Genomic DNA, 14,386 nt, shown 5'->3' on the forward strand with positions numbered 1-14,386 from the left:
ATTACAAAACTATATAAGAATTTGAATTTTAGTTCAAAACCTATGTTCTCCAAAGGCAATACATCCTGCTGGCATAACTGATAAAATGATCCGAATCATGAATGAATACTTAATACCAATTATACCTAGTTGATCAAATATCAAAATTGGATAGAAAACGCAAGAAAATGAAGCCAGTCTTTTGAACAGACATAAGCAAATTTTAATATAGTAGTGATATATAATTTATGTGTATTTAAAGACTATTACATCATGATCAAATATAATTTACTCCATAAATCTAAGGATAGCTCAATATCAGAAAATATATTAGATGATGAACTTATATGATAATTTTTAAAGAAAATGCAATATATTTCAAGAACCATTATGATAAACTAGGATAAAAATGGCTCTTCCTTAACCTAATTAAGGCTATCTACCAGAAATCTATAGAAACAATTAAGGACATCAACTACAAAATGGTACTAGTAGCAGCAGTGGTGTTAAAGTTCAGGAGGATAATGACCAGAATAAGCCCAAAGCTGATTTCCATGAAGCAGAGAGCAGGCACATTTCTGGCCTACAACATTTTTGCCAATTCTGACACCAGCCATTCTGTTTCTCCGCCGGGTTCAATAATCTCTTGCAGTGGCCACAAAGAACTCACAGACTACTATTTATACCTAAGTACTTTACTAAGAAAACAGCAGGGTAATGTGGATCAGGATTAACAGGCTACAACACAGGATCAGAACATAAGCAACATCTCCCTTTTTCGGGGCAGGATAGCTTTCTTTTTTTATATCGTTTTATTAGGGGCTCATATGGTGCTATCACAATCCGTACACACATCAATTGTGTAAAGCACATTTGTACATTCATTACCCTCATCATTCTCAAAACATTTGCTCTCCACGTAAGCCCCTGGTATCAACTCCTCATCTTTCCCCTTCCCTTCTCGCCGCCCCCCCATGAACCCTTGAAAGTTTATAAATTATTATTTAGTCATATCTTGTCCTGTCTGACCTCTCCCTTCACCCACTTTTCTGATGTCCGCCCCCCCAGGGAGGAAGTAATATGTAGATCCTTGTAATCAGGTCCTCCTTTCCACCTCACCCTCCTGGTATTGCCACTCTCACCACTGGTCCTGAAGGGATCATCCACCCTGGATTCCCTGTGTTTCCAGTTCCTATCTGTACCAGTGTACATTCTCTGATCTAGCCAGATTTGTAAGGTAGAATTGGGATCATGAGGTGGGAGTGGAAGAAAGTATTTAGGAACTAGAGGAAAGTTGTGTTTCGTCATAGCTACATCGTGCCCTGAGCGGTTCGTCTCCTCCCCACGATTCTTCTGTAAGGGAATGTGCAAGCCTACAAATGGGCTTTGGGTCTCCACTCTACACCTCCCCCCCACACCTCATTCACAATGATATGATCTTTTGGTCTGATGATGACGGATCTCTCAACCCTTTGACACCTCGTGATCACACAGGCTGGTGTGCTTCTTCCATGTGGGCTTTTTTGCTTCTGAGTTAGATGGCCGCTTGTTTATCTTCAAGCCTTTAAGACCCCAGACACTATATCTTTTGATAGCCGGGCACCATCAGCTTTCTTCACGAGCAGGATAGCTTTCTTAACACCCTTTAGAAGTGCAGTCTTCCTCTCAGTCCTCTGAGGACAGAGTCCGCTCACTCTCCTCAGGACAGGTTCCTCTAGGCCAGTGGTTCTCAACCTGTGGGTCGTAACCCCTTTGGGGGTCGAACGACCCTTTCACAGGGGTTGCCCGATTCATAACAGTAGCACAGTTACAGTTATGAAGTAGCAACGAAAATAATTTTATGGTTTTGGGGTGAGCACAACACAAGGAACTGTATGATAGGGTCGCAGCATTAAGAAGGTTGAGAAGCAGTCCTCTAGGCCCTAGTGTCTGTCGTCACTGACTGCCCTACAGGGTGCGTTTCCAGTCTGCTGCTCCTTCTGCTGGGCTCATTGTGGGCCTACTGCTGTCCTTAGTCTTCCAGCCCTTGATCTGTGTCACAGATCTTTTAGGTATTTTAAGAGCATATTTTCTTCCTTTCTCTATTGCTTTTATCTTCTTTTTTCTTTCTGCTTCTCCCTTCTCTGAAATATCTGTGGGACTGACTGCTTAAAGACATAGAACCCCTTTTCAATTTCAGGGTATGAGTTCTCCTAGCTGAGTCACAATCTGACTTATCCCCTCTGAACAGACTATAGATACTTCATTTGAAAAGTAACCTATAGTCACTTCATTTGCATCATATATTGCCCACTCATGGTAAGGTGCATTCCAATCACAGGAAGATTCCAGTCCAGGGCCAGAAAAAAAGAATCAAACCAAATTGTTTACAGATTACTCAGGAAACATAAATCAATCTGAACACATCATTCAGAATAGAAAACCAGAAGCTTAGAGGAAAACTACATTCCTCAAGCTGATTTCAAAAAGGATCAAGAGAAAGGGCCACATAAAAAAATTCAATTCACCACACCAACTATTTGCTCTCAAATTATGCTAGAGGTCTCATCAATTATAATTTTTAAAAGTGGGAATAAATAGAAAAGGGACAGAACATTTTACATAGAAAGAATTATCTACCATAGAACCTACCAAAATAACCCACTGAAAAGCAACTTGGTATTTCTATAAGGTTACTATCTCTGGTGGCTAAATTTGGGGCCAATTTGTTCCATTTGGGAAGGTAGGGGTGAAGTACAACCTATGAATCAGGTCCCAGCCAGATAATGGCTCATGGGTGTGGCCCACTTGTCAGCCACTATGGATAACTTATGTCTTTTGTACTTTACCTTCCTGCTTGACAGGCTGGCGGTCCCTGTGACCTGCCGACCCTGGGAGCTGTTGGTATCCTGCCACATTCCTCAGGACCTGGATCCACTGACTCTCTGGCACCCAACAGCTTGGGATCTCCCATTCTCCTGCTTCCTCTGCTGGCAGCTGCATGAGTCTAAGAGCCTCCAGCTTGCATCTGACCCATGGATTGGAGATGGACTTGTCTGGTTACACCTTGATGTAAAATTTCTTTCTTGATAATAAAGTTATTCTTGATAATAAAGTTATTTCATATACATGAGCTTTACTGTTTGTTTGTTTTTTCTCTAGCAAACTCAGCCTAACTCACAAGTATCAATATTTTGCCATAAATAAGTGAAGAAGTATTGCTGGCAGGGCTTCAGTTCATACATGCTCAGATTTCTTCCAAACAAAGTGTGTTCAAGCACACCCAATCTGTGGGTGATTGTAGACAAGTTCTTTCAGTAATACCCTTATCTTCGTCTCATTGGGACTCCTTCAAAAGTATATTTTGTGTGTCATGGAAATGAAAACAATTTTGAGGTCAAGGATAATTATATCCAATTTGCAAAAAACTCAAATGGCTATGTTCTCAAATCATTGAAACTATGCAACAAAGGCATGCTGTCCCACATACAATTTTTAGATGGATCAAATATCTTTACCTGGGAAGGCCTCAAAGCTGATCCACACCGACAAAAAAAGACTCTTAACCCCAACAAATGAAGAAACTCTAAGTGAAGTTCAAAAACTGGTGGAAGAACACCACAGAATTATTACTGACGTAATAGCTACTGCCTTGGAGTTTCGCCTGGTTTGACCTTTTCAATTTTAAGTGAACATTTTGTCCTCAGCAAGCTTTTGACTCAACGAGTCCCAAAAGAACCGCTACTTCAGAGAGTTGTTCCTCCCATCTCTCTTTTAAGCAAGATATAATCTAAAAAAATGGGCAGTTTGATGGAACGAGACATAACTGGAGAGGAATTTTAGATTTACTAATATAATCCAAAGTGCCAGGTCCAATCTAAATACTGGGTTCTGTGATCTGCTGGGCCAGTTAATGTCAAGGCAGAGGGAGTGGCTCAGAAATGTTCAAATTGTTAGGGAACAGCAACTGTGTGGGAGATACTTCCAAAGGGCAATTTTCAAAGATTTTCTTGAAGGATAGATGACAATCACACAGGCTTACTAGGAAGTTTTAAGAACAATCAAAATTGCATTGCTGGGTAAAATGTCAGAAAAACTGTGCTGAGGAATTTCCCCGCCCCCTCTCAGGACCAAGCACCTGCTCCTCCGTGAAGGGTGGCAAGAACTGTCCTCCAAAGGTTCTTCTGAAAACCTTACTCCATTCACTCTGGCCCTCCTCTTGCCCCTTCTGACTATTTTTATTCCTCCAACTCAAAGCACATTTAAGGATGACACAATTTGAGTTCCTCAAGGATGCCCAAACTGCCATTTCAACGAGGTGTAAATTAACAAGCACAACATTCTTTTGGGAAAAGTGAGCGAGATGGAAACACAGTCCTCAGATGGACATAAACCTAGATTGAGGAGATGCAGAGAAATAACAGCTTCACATTTTGATACCTTTGTTTAATAGAAGTTTCTATGATTTTGTAACAATATTTTTGGCTTATTTCATATAAAATTAAAACTTTGAGAAAGTATTAACCATTTAGAAAATGCCAGAGGTCAAAACATTTCTATTCGTAAGCCAAGAAAAGTTATAATGTACCAAGGATATTTCTTTAAAAGAAATGTGTAAGATCTTCACACAAGAATCAATGAACTGTATATGGACATAAAATAAAACGGATACTACGTGTTCAAAGACAGATGGTTTAATATTATACATATGATGTGGGAACCAGAAACTAAAAGTGTGAGCATGATATGAAGACACTTTTCTTGAGACCTTTGTTGGTTTCAATTGGATAAAAGTTGTGGTCTTAAAAGACTGAGAAGACAAGGCCTGTGGGAAACTGAGGACTTGAGAGTGTAGGTAGCCTAATCTCTACGCTCACAACCATGGGGCTTGCAAGACTGGCTCTAGCTAGAGAAAGATCGCAACAGTTCCGAGATAGAGAAGAGGCCAAATACGCATTCTCCAGGCTGAAAACATCCCACAATAGCCCTCCCAAAAGCTGGTACCATAAAAGATGTTTTGCACTTTTGCCCAGCTCCTCAAGTTGCCTTAGGCTACCTATCTTTAAGCATAATCTGATTCTCTTGTCTGCCCACCCAAAAGTGCAGCTGGCTCCCTCCTGTTGGCTCCTTCTGATACTGATACTAGATTGTTCCCCTGGGGAGAGCTCAAGGACATACAAATTTAAGCCACTGACACACTCTGTTACCTGTCCGCTCTGTTAGGTGTGTACCTGCTAGAGGCTCACAAGCCCATGATTTGATACCCATTGGGAAACATTTACCCATTGGAATAGAAGCCCTCTTGATTCTGACATCAGGCTGGGGGGGGGGGTCACTAAGCCTCACTTGTCTATTGTCCTTTCAATCCTTAATCGCACAAGCCACTCCTAAGGACCCATTCGGTTGTGGGGCTGGATCCCACAAAGGCCATGAGCCCACAAATATTCAAGGATAAGAAACAAATCTCTTTCCAAAACTGGAACTGCCTAAGGCCTATATTTGGAGAAAGGGGGTGGGAGGCATACATTTGATTGCCGAAGAAAACAGAAAGGGCTATTTTAGTCTGAACTCTCAATGAAAAGGAAGAAATCATCCTAGGGATAATTCAGTGTTTTGTAAAGTGGGCAACACTCTTTGTGGTGGTGGTAGGGGGGCACTAGAATGATCCAAGGGGGCTGAAGAGCAGATGCTTGCACTTTATCCTGGACTAGGAGCTGTACTGCAAACGCTTTTAATTGCCAAGGAGGTGCTAATAAACTAGTACATCATTTTGCTTGTTTTGTTTTTCCTGAAAGGGGGCAGTAGGTCAAATAAATGTGGGTGCCTTGGGGGTAGTTCATTGTTACATAATGCATGGAAGAAATGGCAGAAATGGATTTGCATCCCAGGAATTAAAATAATTGAATAATACTTAAAGTATAAATGCTTGAACTATATGAAAACAGAATAAAAGTATAATAAAGGGGCTATACCAAGCAAATAAAGTATGAGAGAAGACATATAAAACTCACATAAAAGACACTATAATCAATTGCACTAAAATCCTGGGAGAGGGGGGTGTCTTAAAAGCAGACAAAGAAAGCACGGATTACTTACAAAAGGAAAAACAATGAAACAAATGGCAGACTTTTCAAGAGCAACAATGCAAGACAGAATATCTTCAAAGAGGGGGATGGGCGGGCAAAAAAGAGAGTATCTTCAAAGGGCTGGAGGGGAAAATCATCATCAATATAGAACTTCATACCCAGTTAATGCATCAAAAAAGAATAATCACGCAACAAAAACTGTAAATGAGGGCACATACTAAGAATAGGCCTCCACGGATGTTTTTCAAAGAAGGCCTCGTGGTGCTGAACTAACAAAAGGTCAGTGGTTCAACCCTACCAGCTGCCCCAATGGAAAAAGATGAGGCTACCTGATCTCATAAGGAAATCCTACGTAGAGTTGCTATGAGGGAACAGAAAAAAGAAACCTTTCCTCCAACAAGGTGTGATACAGTGACTGCAACACTGGGCTGAAACATAGCAATAATTGTGAAGACAGTACAGGAGTGGGTGGCATTTTGCTCTCTTGTACAATAACAGTAACAATAGTATGTCATTTAAGAATAATAACAAGTAGATTTAAGCCTAGCATGGCATGGTCTTGTTTTCCTGATAATTTTCCAAGTTTCCTAGGATCCAGATTTAGCTGCTTGATTAGCAAAGATGAGTAAGGCTGGGTTAAAGCTTTAAGGATAAAGAGAACATAAAGATGTTCCAAGAAAATATCTGTGACTATTTGTAGTAATATCAAACTATTCCTTTGAGAATAAATTCATTTACCGTATATACTCGAGTATAAGCTGACTCTAATATCAGCCGAGGCACCTAATTTCACCACGAAAACTGCATTAAAAATGTGCTAAAAACTCGGCTTATACATGAATATATATGGTAATTATTTTAAAAGCCGGCATGAAATAACATAGTAGAAAGCAGTCATTTTAAAGGGAGATTCTAAAATAATAGGGCAAGATGGCTATTCTTACCTAGTGATACCAAGTTGCTAGAATTCTCCAACATGACATCGCTATATAAATCTCTCTGAGCCGAGTCCAGGCAGCCCCACTCTTCCTGAGAGAAGTTAATAGCAACATCCTTGAACATCACTGGTTTCTGAAATAGATATTTATTATTTATATAATGAATGCAGTATCAGCTGTGAAAATAAAGGAGATCCCCCCCCCCCCAGTAATAAGGACCGTTCCACAAAGCAGGCAGTAAAGCAAACTGGCTGGAAAGAATCTGATTGGATGAGAGAGATAACGAAGTTGGTGATTCTAAAGTCTCAAAATGTTCAGGATCATTCCTTTTTGCAGCAGCTATTACCTACATACACAACATTTCATTATGTATGCAAGTTTGGGGATTAATAGAGTAAATGTGATATATCTAAAGAAATAGCATATATTAGGGGGTCGGCCCCAATCCAAACTACTAAGTGGACATAAGCCCCTCCCCCCAGAAGAATTTATTTCATAAGACGGCATTGAATCTGCAGCTCTGGGAGAGGGTCATATCTGATCAGAGCACATGGTTGCTGATGAAGGGGGAGGAGGAGAGAGTGGAGCACATCCTGGCCCACCAGGCATTGAGAACAATGACCCAAATTAGAGCAGCCAGTCCTCAGAGAGGACAACATGGCCAGCTCCACTATGAGACATGATGCCCCTCCACTGACAGTGGACAACACCAGAGACACAGTGTAGGAACTGCACCCAATTTGATCCCATCACACTGAGGCAAAACACTAAGGGGGTGCAACAGAACTGCAAGGGAATGGAGCGGCGAGGTCCCCAAGGAATGGTGAAGGTGGACTTTGGGGCCAGGGTGTGGTGCCCCAACAGACTGGACTGGAAAACACTCCTAAGGGCCAGCAAACGATCCCTGAACTAACTACAAGCTTTTCTTTCTTGTTGTGTTTTATTGTCATTGGTTTGTTGTATATTTTTGCTTCCTTTTGCTCTGTCTTGTTTTTGTGCATGTTATTATCTCCGTGGGTCTGTCTGAATAAGATAGGCTAGATGAACAATCTGGTGGAGAAAACAACGGGACTGACAGTTCTGGGGAGCCTTGGGAGAGGAGGAGGTGGGAGGGGGAAGGAAGTGGTGTTAACAAACCCAGGGACAAGGGAACAACAAGTGATCCAAATTGGTGGTGAGGAGGGTGTGAGAGGCCTGGTAGGGCATGATCAAGGGTAATGTAACAAAGAGGACTTGCTGAAACCCTGGTGGGGACTGAGCATGATAGTGGGAGAGAAGGTAAGTCAAGGGAAATAGAGGAAAGAGCTGGGAGGCAAAAGGCATTTATAAAGGCATATATATGCAAATATATCTATATATGAGGATGGGAAATAGATCTATGTGCATATATTTATAGGTTTAGTATTAAGGTAGCAGAAAGACATCAGGCCTCCACTCAAGTACTCCCTCAATGTAAGAATACTTTCTTCTATTAAATTGGCATTCCATGATGCTCACCTTCCCGACACAACCGCTGAAGACAAAGCGGGTGAATAAGCACATGTGGTGAAGAAAGCTGCTGGTGCCCGGCTATCAAAAGCCATAACATCTGGAGTCTTAAAAGCTTGAAGATAAACAAGCAGCCATCTAGCTCAGAAGCAACAAAGCCCACATGGAAGAACACACCAGCCTGTGTGATCACGAGGTGCCGAAGATATCAGTTATCTGGCATCAAAGAACAAAAAATCGTATCATTGGGTGCACACATCCATGATATGATCGCTGAAGACAAATGGGTGCATAAGCAAATGTGGCGAAGAAAGCTGATGGTGCCTGGCTATCAAAAGAGATAGCATCTGGGGTCTTAAAGGCTTGAAGGTAAACAAACGGCCATCTAGCTCAGAAGCAACAAAGCCTACATGGAAGAAGCACACCAGCCTGTGTGATCACAAGGTGTCAAAGGGATGAGATATCAGTCATCAAAGAACAAAAAATTATATCATTGTGAATAAGGGGTGGGTAGTGCGGAATGGAAACCCAAAGCCCATTTGTTGGCCACTGGAGATTCCCTCGCAGAGGGCTCTCGGGGAACTGACGAGCCAGACAAGGTGTGATATAGCAATGATGAAAAATACAACTTTCTTCTAGTTCCTAAATGCTTCCTCCCCTCCACCCCCCACTATCATAATCCCAATTCTACCTTGCAAGTCTGACTAGACCAGAGGATGTACACTGTTACAGATAGGAACTGGAAACACAGGGAATCCAGGGCGGATGACCCCTTAAGGACCAGTGGTGGGAGTTGCGATACTGGGAACGTAGAAGGAGAGTAGGTTGGAAAGGGGGAACTGATTACAGGAATCTACATGTGACCTCCTCCCTGGGGGATGGACAACAGAAAAGTGGGTGAAGGGAGATGTCATACAGAGAAAGATATGACAAAATATTAATTTATAAACTATGAAGGGTTCATGAAGGAGGGGGGAACAGGGAGGGAGGGGATAAAATGAGGAGCTGATGCCAGGGAGTTAAGTGGAGAGCAAATGTTTTGAGAATGATGAGGGCAATGAATGTACAAATGTGCTTTACACAATTGATGTATGTATGGATTTTGATAAGAGTTGTATGAACCCCTAATAAAACGATTAAAACAAACAAATTAAATTAAAAAAAAGAAATAGCATACATAACAATCCTCCATCTTTATCTTCATTCTTGATAAATATGAGTTTCTCTTTTCTCTATTTAAGGATTAGAAAAATGGGAGAAATCTTTCCATAAAATCTTAGAAAACAGGATTTGTATAAAATTAAAGACTTTATTGATGCTTCTGATTCACTATTTCAGAATATTACATCAAAATCATTTCCTTCTCACTAACCAATGTTTAGCTTATAAATGTACCTTTATAAGCTGGGGCTTCGTTAACCTGGATATGCTCATTAGAATTGAGCACAGAAGGGTAGAAAATATAATCCTAAATTACATACTTTAGACCACCACATCAAATTCCCTAAAAAATGATCTGTTTTGTTTTTCCCAAAGCAGCCAGAAGTGATCTGCCAAAATGGTTCACTACTCACGTGACCCAGAAAACCCCACAAAATCATGCAAATCAAGAAGGTCAAATCTTTGGGTCCATTTTAAGCACACCATGAAACTCCGCAGGCAGTCAAGGGTATGCATACGCAGAAAGCCATCCAATCTTTGCAGAGGCTGTGTGTGCCCTTTGTGAGGAAAACTGAGGCACAAGGAGGCGGACAAACATAACTGACAGGACAAGAAATAGCATTATTAGAGGGAAGTTCCTGGACCTGGTCCCACGGGCTAGCAAGTAGCCCAGGGAAGTCGCGCCCCGTGGTCAAGGTGCAGGGCTTTTAAAAGGGTGCCTGGGGGTAGGGAAATTATCCACCGAGTATTGCAAGCCATTCTGAGAACTGTTGGTCATCTTCTTGCTGTGCTCTGTGTCCCTGAACGCGAGGTTTCACTCCCTGAGCCAGGTTGTTCTGTCTTGCCCCCTTTTTTCTGGCCAGTTTTCTGCTTTGAAGGGGGTGGGGGCTTCAATTTGCCCGCCTGACTCTGTCCAGATACCCTTCCAATGTTATGCCGGTGGAGTTGGTAGGTGTTTCCAGGTCAAACAGTGGGGTTGGACTCAGGGTCGGTGGTCCCAGAAGAATTTTTGGCGCTCATGCTTAAAAATACAGGGTACTGCTGAAATTAAGGGTTCAGACGTGGATTGTCTAGTCGTTGAGCATATCCAGGTTGACAAAGCCCCAAGATGCGCTGCCAGACTTCTGGAGCTCATGGTCAGAGCAGTCCACACATGAGTTGCCCCTGCCACACTGAAATGACCCTGACTGAAAGGAACCAGAAGGGGAGGTTGCACAGAAGAAAGAGATATCTCAGAGGAAACAAAAGAAGCAAGAAAGTATGGCGATGGAGAAAATTAAGCTTAAAATAAAAGTTAATAAAGGTTTTTAAAATCATCCATATTATTGGTATTCACTAATTATGTACCTCCTGGGGAGATTCTTGATCTTTCTGCCTTCAATCTCTTTACATAAAACTACTTTCAATCTTAGAAAGCTCACAATGCATGAGCTCTTGATATGCAGATTATGCCTAGTCAAAACCTACTCCTATCTAGTCCAAATAGAAACTTAGATCTAAAAAGAAGTTCAAAGTTTTCTGAAATGTGGTTCCACTTAACATCCTTGTCCATCTCTCCAGTCAGAGAATGTGCCTTTTTCTAACAGTCCTAGTCAAAGATGTTAAATAGACTGTCCACAAATGTGACTGCAGATTAACTAACAGAGCTATTTTTACAAGATAGTACCGAGGATGGGGGTGGGGATTTATATGGGACGAATTTGCTAGAACATTCTAGACATACTAGAAATCTGTTAGAAAGGCCAAGAAAAACCAAACCCACTGTCATTGAGTTTATTCTAACGTACCACGTCCCTATATAGGTTTTCCAGGACTATAAATTTAAAAAAATCATTTTATTGGGGGCTCATACAGCTTTTATCACAATCCATACATACATCAATTGTATACAGCACATTTGAACATTCGTTACGCTCATCATTCTCAAAACGTTTGCTCTCCAAGTAAGCCCCTGGCAACAGTTCCACATTTTCTCCACTCCCTTCCCGCTACCCCCTCCCTCATGAACCCCTGATAATTTATAAATTATTATTTCGTCATATCTTACACTGTCCAATGTCTCCCTTCACCCACTTTTCTGTTGTCCATCCCTCAGGGAGGAGGTTATATGTAGATCCTTATAATCGGTTCCCCCTCTCTACCCCACCGTCCCTCTACCCTCCTGGTATTGCCACTCTCACCACTGGTCCTGAAGGGATCATCTGTCCGGAATTCCCTGTGTTTCCAGTTCCTATCTGTACCAGTGTACATCCTCTGGTCTAACCAGATTTGTAAGGTAGAATTGGGATCATGATAGTGGGTGGGGAGATAGCATTTAGGAACTAGAGGAAAGTAGTATGTTTCATCGTTGCTACATTGCATCCTGACTGGCTCATCTCCACCGTGAGGCCCTTCCGTAAGTGGATGTCCAGTTGCCTACAGAAGGACTTTGGGTCCCCAACCCGCACTCCCCCTCATTCACAATGATATGATTTTTTGTTCTTTGATGACTGATACCTCATCCCTTCGACGCCTTGTGATCACACAGGCTGGTGTGCTTCTTCCATGTGGGCTTTGTTGCTTCCGAACTAGATGGCCACTTGTTATCTTCAAGCCTTTAAGACCCCAGATGCTATATCTTTTGATAGCCGGGCACCATCAGCTTTCTTCACCACATTTACTTATGTACCCGCTTTGCCTTCAGCGATTGTTCCGGGAGCAACACAGAATGCCAGGTTAATAGAACAAAGTATTCTTTCATTGAGGGAGTACTTGAGTAGAGGCCCAATGTCCATCTGCTACCTTAATACTAAACCTATAAATATATGCACATAGATCTAATTCCCCATTGTCATATAAATATATTTACATATGTACATGCCTGTATTTAGCTCTCTATAAATGCCCTTTGCCTCATAGCTCGTTCCTCTATTTCCTTTTACTTTCCTCTTGTCCCACTATCATGCTCAGCCTTCAGTAATTCCTCTCAGTTACATTACCCTTGATCCCACCCTACTAGGCCTCCTACACCCTCCTCACCACCGACTTGGATCACTTATTGTTCTCTTGTCCCTGGGTTTGTTAAAATCACTTCCTTTAAATTTTTATGAGACCAGATAGCCTCACCTTCCTCCTGAGGAAAGGCTGGTGAGTTTGAACAGCCAAGGTTGTGGTAAGCAGCCCAGGGGAAGTTTTAGGGATAATGAATGCAACCAACCATCCCCACTGCGGAAAAAGTGACGACTTAAAGAAGGCACAGGGAAAAACACCAATTCTCCTGACCCGTGATTTTCAGAGCCGCAGGAACTCATTTCTCTTCTGGATTTCCATGCTAGAGAAGCAAAAGGGCAGAACTGGACAAGACAAAACAAGAACAACAAGAAGAGGTGTTTTTACAGGGCTCCGGTTGATCAAGTCAGAACCATCATTGTTGCTGCCCTCTTGTTTCTCACGCTCAGCTCTCACCCCAACATACATGCTACGCGGAGGGATTAAGGAGGATAAAAAAACATATAGTAAGTCTTTCTCATGTCAAACTCAAACGGCTCCAACAGCAGCAAAAAATTTCTCCATGACTAGGGAAATGAAACGTACAGACCAGAGAACTATACATATTAAACTAAAAGTAAGTGCTAAACAGCTTACATGTTAATGTAATGTGTTAATCATCATACATGATTACTTTAAAAGGTATAAATTAATGCTTTCAACTACTTATAATGAATAAATTTAGATTTACAAAATAACAATATGTAAACAGTCCTGACACTTTTTCTATGTGTATCAGTGAAAATACATAATCTCTAAAGGGATGCGATGTAAATATTTGATATTGGGAAATCAAATGTCACAAGCAGTATTGCAGTATTCTGAGAAAAATAATAGCCTAAGTAGACCTATGATCCGATGTATCATTCTGATCCTCCACCAAAAATGTAAAGATATACAGCAAGGAAATGGGGCTTGGTCTTGAGGGACACTGAACTGGGAAGCAGCACGCAACAGTAAGAAAGCTTAGCCTTCCTGAATCAACAACAAATTACGTACAGTAAGAAAATTGCTGGGGAAAGGAGCGGGGAAAAATGAGGCTCAAATAGAAAGAAAATGCCATCAGATGGCAACAAATGTACAAATGTACTTGACATAATGATGTATGTATGGATTGTGATAAGAGTTGTACGAACCCCAAAAAATGATTTAACAAAAGGAAAAAGAAAATTGCTTCTCTCACTATTCCTGCCCCTCCCCCAGATATTTGGGGCCCTGGCTGCTATGAATGAGAAGCAATCACAGTGAAAAAACAAAACAAAAAAGCCTGCTTCCCTAATTACCACATATACTGCCCATTTAAAGAGGCAAGACCCCAAGCATTTGCTCTAAAATCAACAAGGTATACCTTCCTGGGGTCCCTTTGCAGAATGCTAGCATTTTCCCCACCTGGACACTGCCAGCTACAAGTCACTTGCCAATTGCTAGAGGTCTCCTTTAGTAAAATCCACCACCACAGTCCCACAGTTGGCACTCTTGCCTCCCTGCCTCTCCCCCCCCCCCCCCCCATGACTCAGGACAACAAAAGCAACAGGATAAACCTCTGGGGTCCGTTTGGGTCTCGCTGCCCCGCTTCTGGTTGATATTGAGAACCAGACTCAGACTGTGGTGTGTTAGAAGCAGGCATCTTGAGAGGAGGCTGCGCTGAGAGCCAACAACCTACTGGGACAACAAGGCAGGCTTTCCCAGGGGTCCAATATCACAGTGCCTTGTCTGCTGGGTGGCAGG

The sequence above is a fragment of the Tenrec ecaudatus genome, chromosome 18, assembly GCF_050624435.1.
Source record: "Tenrec ecaudatus isolate mTenEca1 chromosome 18, mTenEca1.hap1, whole genome shotgun sequence".
In the NCBI taxonomy this organism is placed as follows: Eukaryota; Metazoa; Chordata; class Mammalia; order Afrosoricida; family Tenrecidae; genus Tenrec; species Tenrec ecaudatus.